The 6,872-nt window shown below is 54.4% G+C and overlaps 1 protein-coding gene and 1 long non-coding RNA gene across 3 annotated transcripts in view; one reads left to right on the top strand and one right to left on the bottom strand.

Annotated features, from left to right (window-relative positions):
* The window catches only part of LOC109390047 (uncharacterized), an 11,844-nt gene extending 7,103 nt beyond the window's left edge, over positions 1–4,741 (bottom strand). The window contains exons 1-2 of the long non-coding RNA XR_002125493.1: positions 4,333–4,741; positions 2,563–2,660 (exon numbers count right to left, since the gene is read on the bottom strand). This is a non-coding gene — a long non-coding RNA (uncharacterized LOC109390047). The remainder of the gene's footprint in view (positions 1–2,562; positions 2,661–4,332) is intronic.
* Positions 4,742–4,847: 106 nt separating this feature from the next.
* DAGLA (diacylglycerol lipase alpha) overlaps positions 4,848–6,872 on the top strand; it is a 61,171-nt gene continuing 59,146 nt past the window's right edge. For both annotated transcript variants that reach the window (XM_019656056.1, XM_019656058.1), the window contains exon 1: positions 4,848–4,982. The gene's annotated coding sequence lies outside the window, so the exon portion shown is untranslated. The remainder of the gene's footprint in view (positions 4,983–6,872) is intronic.

Below are 6,872 nucleotides of genomic sequence, written 5' to 3'. Positions count from 1 at the left end.
GATGGATGGATGGATGGATGGATGGATGGATGGATGGATGTGTGGATGAATGGATGGAGGAGTGGGTGGTTGGGTGGGTGGGTGAAGAGGCAGGTGGGAGAATGAGTGGGTGGGTTAATAGGTAGATGGATGAACACCCTCAAGAGGACAGACTCTCTACTCTTGTTACTGGTGTCCAGAAAGCACAGATGAATCGCACTAGTCAGTAACCATGCAAGCTTTCCCCTGAGACATCTGTGTTTACACTTCTGTGGCTCCCCAGTGCCTCAAGGAGAAAAACTAGTTACTACAAAGACCATCAGGGAGCAGACACATACAAATAGGCTGGTTTAGTGAGCTGCAAGGATCCTCCAATCCTCTGGGCATTACAGTGAAAATGCTGGCAATACCCAAGTGAATGGAGGATGAGAAAAGAATGGAAAAACCTCCCAGAACTTCCCCCTTAGATGCCATCAGTCCTCTTTCTCCTCCATATCATCACCACCACCCAAACCACCATGCTATCACCTCCTCCAGCACCTCCACCATTATCACCCCATCACCATATAGATTTGTTGAGGCTGAGAAATGTGCTCACTCAGGTAAAAAGTATGCACTTGTAGGGTCCCCTCTTGTGGGAGGGAACTACTTGCCTCTTGCACAGGACCTCAGCACACCCCAGTGGTGGCTGATCTTTTAAGCCCTGGGCTGCCAACACAGCCCTGTGTCCAGCCCCCACTTCCAGGCTATTTGCCCCTATGCCCCATTCCTGTATCTCACAGCAGGAGGAACAAGAAGGCAGGGAGAGCAGTGGTTTTCAGAGGGAAGAAGGGCTGAGATCCTGCCAAGAGATGCCCTGGGTAATCCAGAGCTGGCTCCAGCTGCCCCAAACCCCAATTCACATGCATTTCCTAGACCTCAGAAACTGGCTAATTTCTCTCCCTGTGGGAGTATGACAGCTAAGCCTCCAGGGCTTTTCTCTCACCTCCCCAGGTGGGCTGAGTTTGTGCTCTTTGGGTAAACAACATTTCCCTTGGTTGTCAGATGCAGACTTATTTGCCTGGTGGCGGACTGAGTGACGCCTTCCCACTCACCCTATCACAGGTATGGGACTCAGGATGGGAAGAAGCACCCTACAACAGTCAGGGATGGGGGACCCAGCATCTGGGTGTGGGCAATGATCTCACACTGGCTACTGGGAAAGTCACACTCACTGTTTCACTCAGGGGTCTCTCTGGAATACAGCTAGGCTAAAGTCACCATGCCCCAGAGCTGTGATTTCATCCAGTTATCCTATACCCTGCATCCAAGCTAAAATATAGTCATTGGATCTCCAGTGGCTCTGAGCAGACACTTTATACTTTAAAACCCTGCATGCTTTGAATTCCCCCAGCCCTAAGCCAGTGTGCCATGTTGGCTCTCCCTCCCTCTGGCTGTGAGAAAAGGCAGGTCACCCAATCCTGGGGACCATGGGCAATGCAGTCAGGGGGTTGGTGTCCAGCTCAGGAATTCTGCATTTGTCTTCCTGCAGGCGGCTCTACCCTGATGTAATCACTCGCCAAGCCAGACCATTCTGCAGCTGCTGGGAGCCCAGAGTCTGGGGCAGGGCACAGCTGTGCCAGCTGTCGGAGACAGATTACGCTATGCAGCTCAGCCGTGACTCACATTCCAGTACAGGGGAAATGCGCAAAAGTTATACACTGTTCTGGAGGTGCCAAAAATCATCTTGGTTTTGTCTTGCAAGATGTTCAGCTTGCAGAGCATGGGGCAGACGGAGGAAGGGGGTGGGGAGGAGGCGAGGGGAGCAGATCTGTCTCCAGTCAACTCTGCCTGTCACACACCCTCCATCGCTCTAATAACAACACTCAGCATTTAATCAGCCCCTTGGTGGAAGCAGACGATGTCACACTCATTAATTAGTTAATCCGAACAGCACCCCTGGGAGGAGGAGCCATGTTATTATCCCCACTGGGACCCAGAGGGAAACTGAGGCCAGAGTGGGAATTTGGCACTGCACTGAGGGAACACAGCCTGGCAGCTGGACCAGGACCAGCCTATGCTTGTCACTCGTTCTGCTGCCCTCACTCTTGTCCTCCTTCTCCCCAGCTCCAGTCTGCTCACAATGCTGATAGCTGGCCCCAAAGACACCTGGCTAAACCCCATCAGAACTGGGCCTGAAGGCACCCAGGAGGAAGGGCAGCATGGCGTTGGAGCAGAGAGGATGCAGCTTGTCAGCTGGACCAGGTCAGGCCCTCAGGGAGCATGTGCTCTGAACCAGAAACCTGTGATGTTTCTTCCAAAGAGTCTCAGAACTAGGGGTGGAGGTGATGATGGTGACTCTTACCATCATCAAAGTGTCTGCTGTCTGTTTCCTGTTCAAGCAACTCTGGGTTTTGAATGTCTGGTAGTTTTAGAACTAAAGGGAGGGACATTTCAACCAGGAGGCACAATGATGGTTCCACTGAATTGGAAATAGATTGCTACCCGGCCATTAGGGAATCTTACACACACACACACACACACACACACACACACACACACACACACACGGTATGGGTGGAACCCAGGGTTCCCCTGGAGTACCTCCTACATCATCGTGTCCAGTGGTAACTACAGATGGAGCCCCAGTGCCTCAGGTCTTCAAGGATGAAGGCTCGGGTCAGTCCACCAGGTGAAGAATCCTGACCAAATGAGATGCAGGAGGTGAGTGGAGCATGGAATAAAGAATTAGAGGAAAGAAGTCATAAACACCTTTTAGGAGTTTGTGAGCAGTTGCAAAAATAAAGACTGCAGCGTCTTCCTGTATTTCCTTGCTGGTTACTCGAGTTGATAAAGATGAAATAATGAACTCCTCCACCCTTTGCTTTTTAACTAGGAATCATCACAATTAAAAAAACCTTTCTCATATCTTTCCTTTCTCCCAATAATAGCAGCGCTTCTCAACGTCAATGAGCATACAAATCACCTGGGGATCTTGTTAACCTGCTGAGATTCTTGAGCCTGAGATTGTGCATTTCCAACAAGCTCCCCAATGGTGCCAAGGCCCCACTTTGAGTAGCACGAGTTCAAAGGATATGTTATTGATGGTTAAATTTACCCTTAATTCCGTTGTTCAATGTCCAGATTGAAGCACCTTAGAACTTGAGGAGAAATGAACATCACCTTGGAAGGTTTCGCTCTTGGATCTTGATCATGACATCAAATCTGGAGGTGGCTGAAGGTGGACTATTGGAACTTGTTTGGATGAATGCAAGTGTATCTGTGTGTGTATACACACGTGTGAATTTGTGTGCACGGGGCAGCTAACGGGTAGAATGTAGTAGACAATCTTTGGAGCAGCTGTTCAGGTCATGTTTTCACCTTCTCTAAGAACTTTCCTCAACAATGGAGGAGTGGGCTGACATGTTTGTATTACATGGCACCTCCTCCGCTGGCCACTGCTGGACCATGGCCATGGCTCAACCTGGACCAATGAGATTCTTTCTTCTGGGAATCTAGAACTCTGAACCCAGGAGTGTTAAGTTTGGCCATTTTGATTCTGATTAAGTGCAATGATCTAAAAAAGAAGGTCCCCAAACTGTCTTGCTGCAGTCAGTCCCTAAACCCTCCCCCCATCCCTGCCCTCCCTGAGGCTGCGAGGGTTCAACTCTTCTTTGAATCCCCTGAGGAATCCCACCCCGTATTTGTGTCCCCACTCCTGGATTTCTTGTTTTTACTTAAGCAGGAGTTTGACTTCAAAATAGCTACAGGTAACACCGAACTCCTTCCAGAAGTAGCACCTACCTGCTTCAACAGAGGGGAAGACCAGGCAGCCTGGCCTGGGTCTCACTTTAAACCCAAATGTTCAGATACTTTTCAGGCTGAGCCTCCACCCAGCTTCTCTTACACACAGCGCCTTGTACTCCGCTGTGGCGCTCACTTGCCCCAAACGGCTGCCCACTACTGTTTTCTTGGGTTGACAACAGGGCCCTGAGAACGTTTTAGAGGCACTTCCCCAGCTGAAACATGCTGTTCCCCTTTTCGCCTCTGACAAATTTCCACTCCAGCTGGGTCATCGCTAAGATGATTAAGTGTCCCTTCTCAGAGCTCCGTCAGCCCTCTCTTCTTAGCTCCCACACAAGCACCCTGGTTTGTGATTGTCTAGTGCCGCCTAGACGGAACTCCATGAGGGCAGGGCCTGGGTTCCACGTGTCCTGTTGTCCGCCTACTGCCCCAGCGAAGCACAGCCCGCATTGGGACAGCAGTGATCCCGGATCAAGAGCACTCACTCAGGAAAGGTGCGTTAAGTGACTTACAGCTTGAATGAATGGGCGTGTGTGAAACAGAACAGGAGGGGCGATTTTCTTCACTTACCAGGAATCCCAAATTGACCCAGTGCTGCTTCGGATGCCAGGCATGATGCTGGACACTGTGGGGTTATGGGTGGGTGGGGGGCAGGACACAGATGATGACAAAGTGCTCCGACCCCTCAAGGAGCGCGCAGTCACCCGGGGAAGACAGAAGCCAGCTCTCTTTCCGCCTCCCAGAATGAACCAGTCCTCTAGTGATCCTTCTTGCGTTTCTGCCTCTCCCACGCTAAACCTGGTCACGCGGGGCCTGAAGGAGAGGGACCGAGGAGCCTCCCTTCCCCACAGGCAGTGCGGTCCGTCCTGCCCCTCCCGGCTTCCCACGGAGCCCGGGCGGCGGCCGCAGGAGCTGAGCGCCCACCGCCCCCATGCGCGGGGCCAGTGCGGGCGAAAGGCTCCGCTAGCGGCGGCCTCGGCGCCGCTCTCCTCCTTGGCACTAGGGGGCGCTGCCACCACACGGCCGTCGCCATGGTCACCGCTGGCGGCGGAGTGGGGTTTACGTAAAGGACGCAGCGTCCCCCGGGGGGCGGAGGCGGCCTTCGCGCCGGCGCCGGCGCCCTGCGGAAGCGGCGTTAGTGAATTGGGGCCTTGGGGAACCCAGGATGGAGGTGGCGGTCGCGGTGGCGGCGGCGGGCCGAGCCCTGCGGCGGGCTAGAGGTAAGGGGGGCCGCGGGTGCGGGCGCGGTGCGAGCGGTGCGGCCCGCGGGGCAGTGTCCGGTGCGCGCGGTGGCCGGCCCGACGGGGCCGCGGGCGGAGGTGCGGCTGCCACGCGCGCCCGTAGCAGGTGTGAGCTCCGTGGAGCCCCTGGCACCAGCGTGGGAATGGTGACACCCGTGTCACGGGCGTGGGCAGCGTGGGTCTGGCACAGGCAGCGTGGTTTTTCTGGCACGGGTGTCAGAAGACTCACCGCCACCTTGGTGCGGTGGTGGCAGACCAGGTGTGAGGTGGGTGCAACCCACTGTGCAGGTAGGTGGTGGGCACAGCACTTGAACTGGTCCCGGGGTGGCGGTGCCAGCAGCTCATGGGCACATGGTGGTGCCCCTGGCATGGGTGTGAGGAAGTGATGCCATTGCTAGGGTGTCGGATGGCTCTGGCCTGGACATGGTCTGGAGCGATGGCACCCAGGACTTGACGAATTGGTGTCCTCAGCATGGCAGGAGTTCCTGCCGTGGCTGTAAAAAATGGCCTTGGCACAGTTTGCTGCGGGGGGCTGCTTGGCCCTGCGAGGGGAGAATCCATGGCCCTCAGACCCTGGTGGAAGGGGGGGTTTATGCCATCCTCCCTCTCTGCTGATGCCGAGGGGCACTGCTGGTTGCCGGCCCCACCTTTATGCCTGCTGGGTCCACTGGACTGAGGAAAGGAGGTTGGGAGAAGGTTGGTGTCCTTTATAATGGACATGAAAGAGAGACACCAGCAGGTGCGGCTACCGTGAGGACCCTGATGGTGACTCAGACAGAGACCGGTCCAGGTACTGGCATTGACCTGGGCTCATGAATTCATCCAGCTTTAGGGAAGAAGGGAGGTGGGTGTTTCTCAGTGGTGATCGCTCTCTCTGAACATGTGTCATGAGAAACATGCGAGGCTGAGGGGGTCACCTGTGTCGCGGGCTGGGGGAGGTGTGGTGCATATCTATCTGTAGTCGCTGGCCCAGCCTTCTCCTTGGTTGATGGTTCACCAGGAGAGTCTGGGAGTTGCCTCTCTTCTTTGCTGCTTGGAAGCCTTTGGGTCGAGAGGATCGTTTGGGCGATGCTTGGAAGACGAGCCTGCAGCCACTGGGCATGTGCTAGGACTGCATCTGTCCCCACCAGGCCTTTGGGAAGCTTGAGGTGAAGGTCTCACTCAGCATCACGTGAACTTCGTAGAGGGTCAATTTTTAGACCCCCCCGGAGAAGTCTTCAGATGTGGGGGAAATTTTTGTGGATTTCTTGGGGAAGTAGAATTGGGGTAGAAGAATAAATGGGGTGAGCTTGGGCTGGGTCTGGGGGAGGCCTTTAGGAATTCAGAAAGACAATGTTGATGGTATGGGGTGCTAGGGTGGCAGCTGGCAGCTCATTCCAAGGTGGGTGCTTGGAGATGCTGCTGAGGTGCCTCAAAGCTGGAGTGTCATCCAGTGCATTTGGTGCTAGAAAACTTGAATTCTCATCTTGGCTGTGTGACCTTGAGCAGGTGACTTTACCTTTCAGAATCATGTGAAAAGGTGGTCATAGAGGGTCAAAGGAGATGGTGCACATGGAAACCCTTTGTAAACAGGGAAAGGCTGTACAAAGGTCAGGGATTCTCATCAGGTCAAGAGCCCAGGGTAGGAGGTGATGATAGGAAATGGAGGCGTGGAATGTGATCGGGAAGGAACACAGCCGGAAGGCGGAGGGCCTGTCATAGGGAATTAGAAGCCCTGAATGTAAAGGCTCCTGGTTGGGAAAAGTGGGATCTGTTGACAGTGTGAGTCAGCTGCTGAGCTGGAACCAGGCCCCAAGTCTCCCGAGGACGGTCCCGAGTGTGGCCACAGTGGCCATGGAGTCCTGCAGTAGTGGCCTGAGCATGAGGAGG

Source organism: Hipposideros armiger, unplaced genomic scaffold (genome assembly GCF_001890085.2).
Source record: "Hipposideros armiger isolate ML-2016 unplaced genomic scaffold, ASM189008v1 scaffold_253, whole genome shotgun sequence".
NCBI lineage: Eukaryota > Metazoa > Chordata > Mammalia > Chiroptera > Hipposideridae > Hipposideros > Hipposideros armiger.
This window is presented reverse-complemented; position numbering and strand designations above follow the sequence as displayed.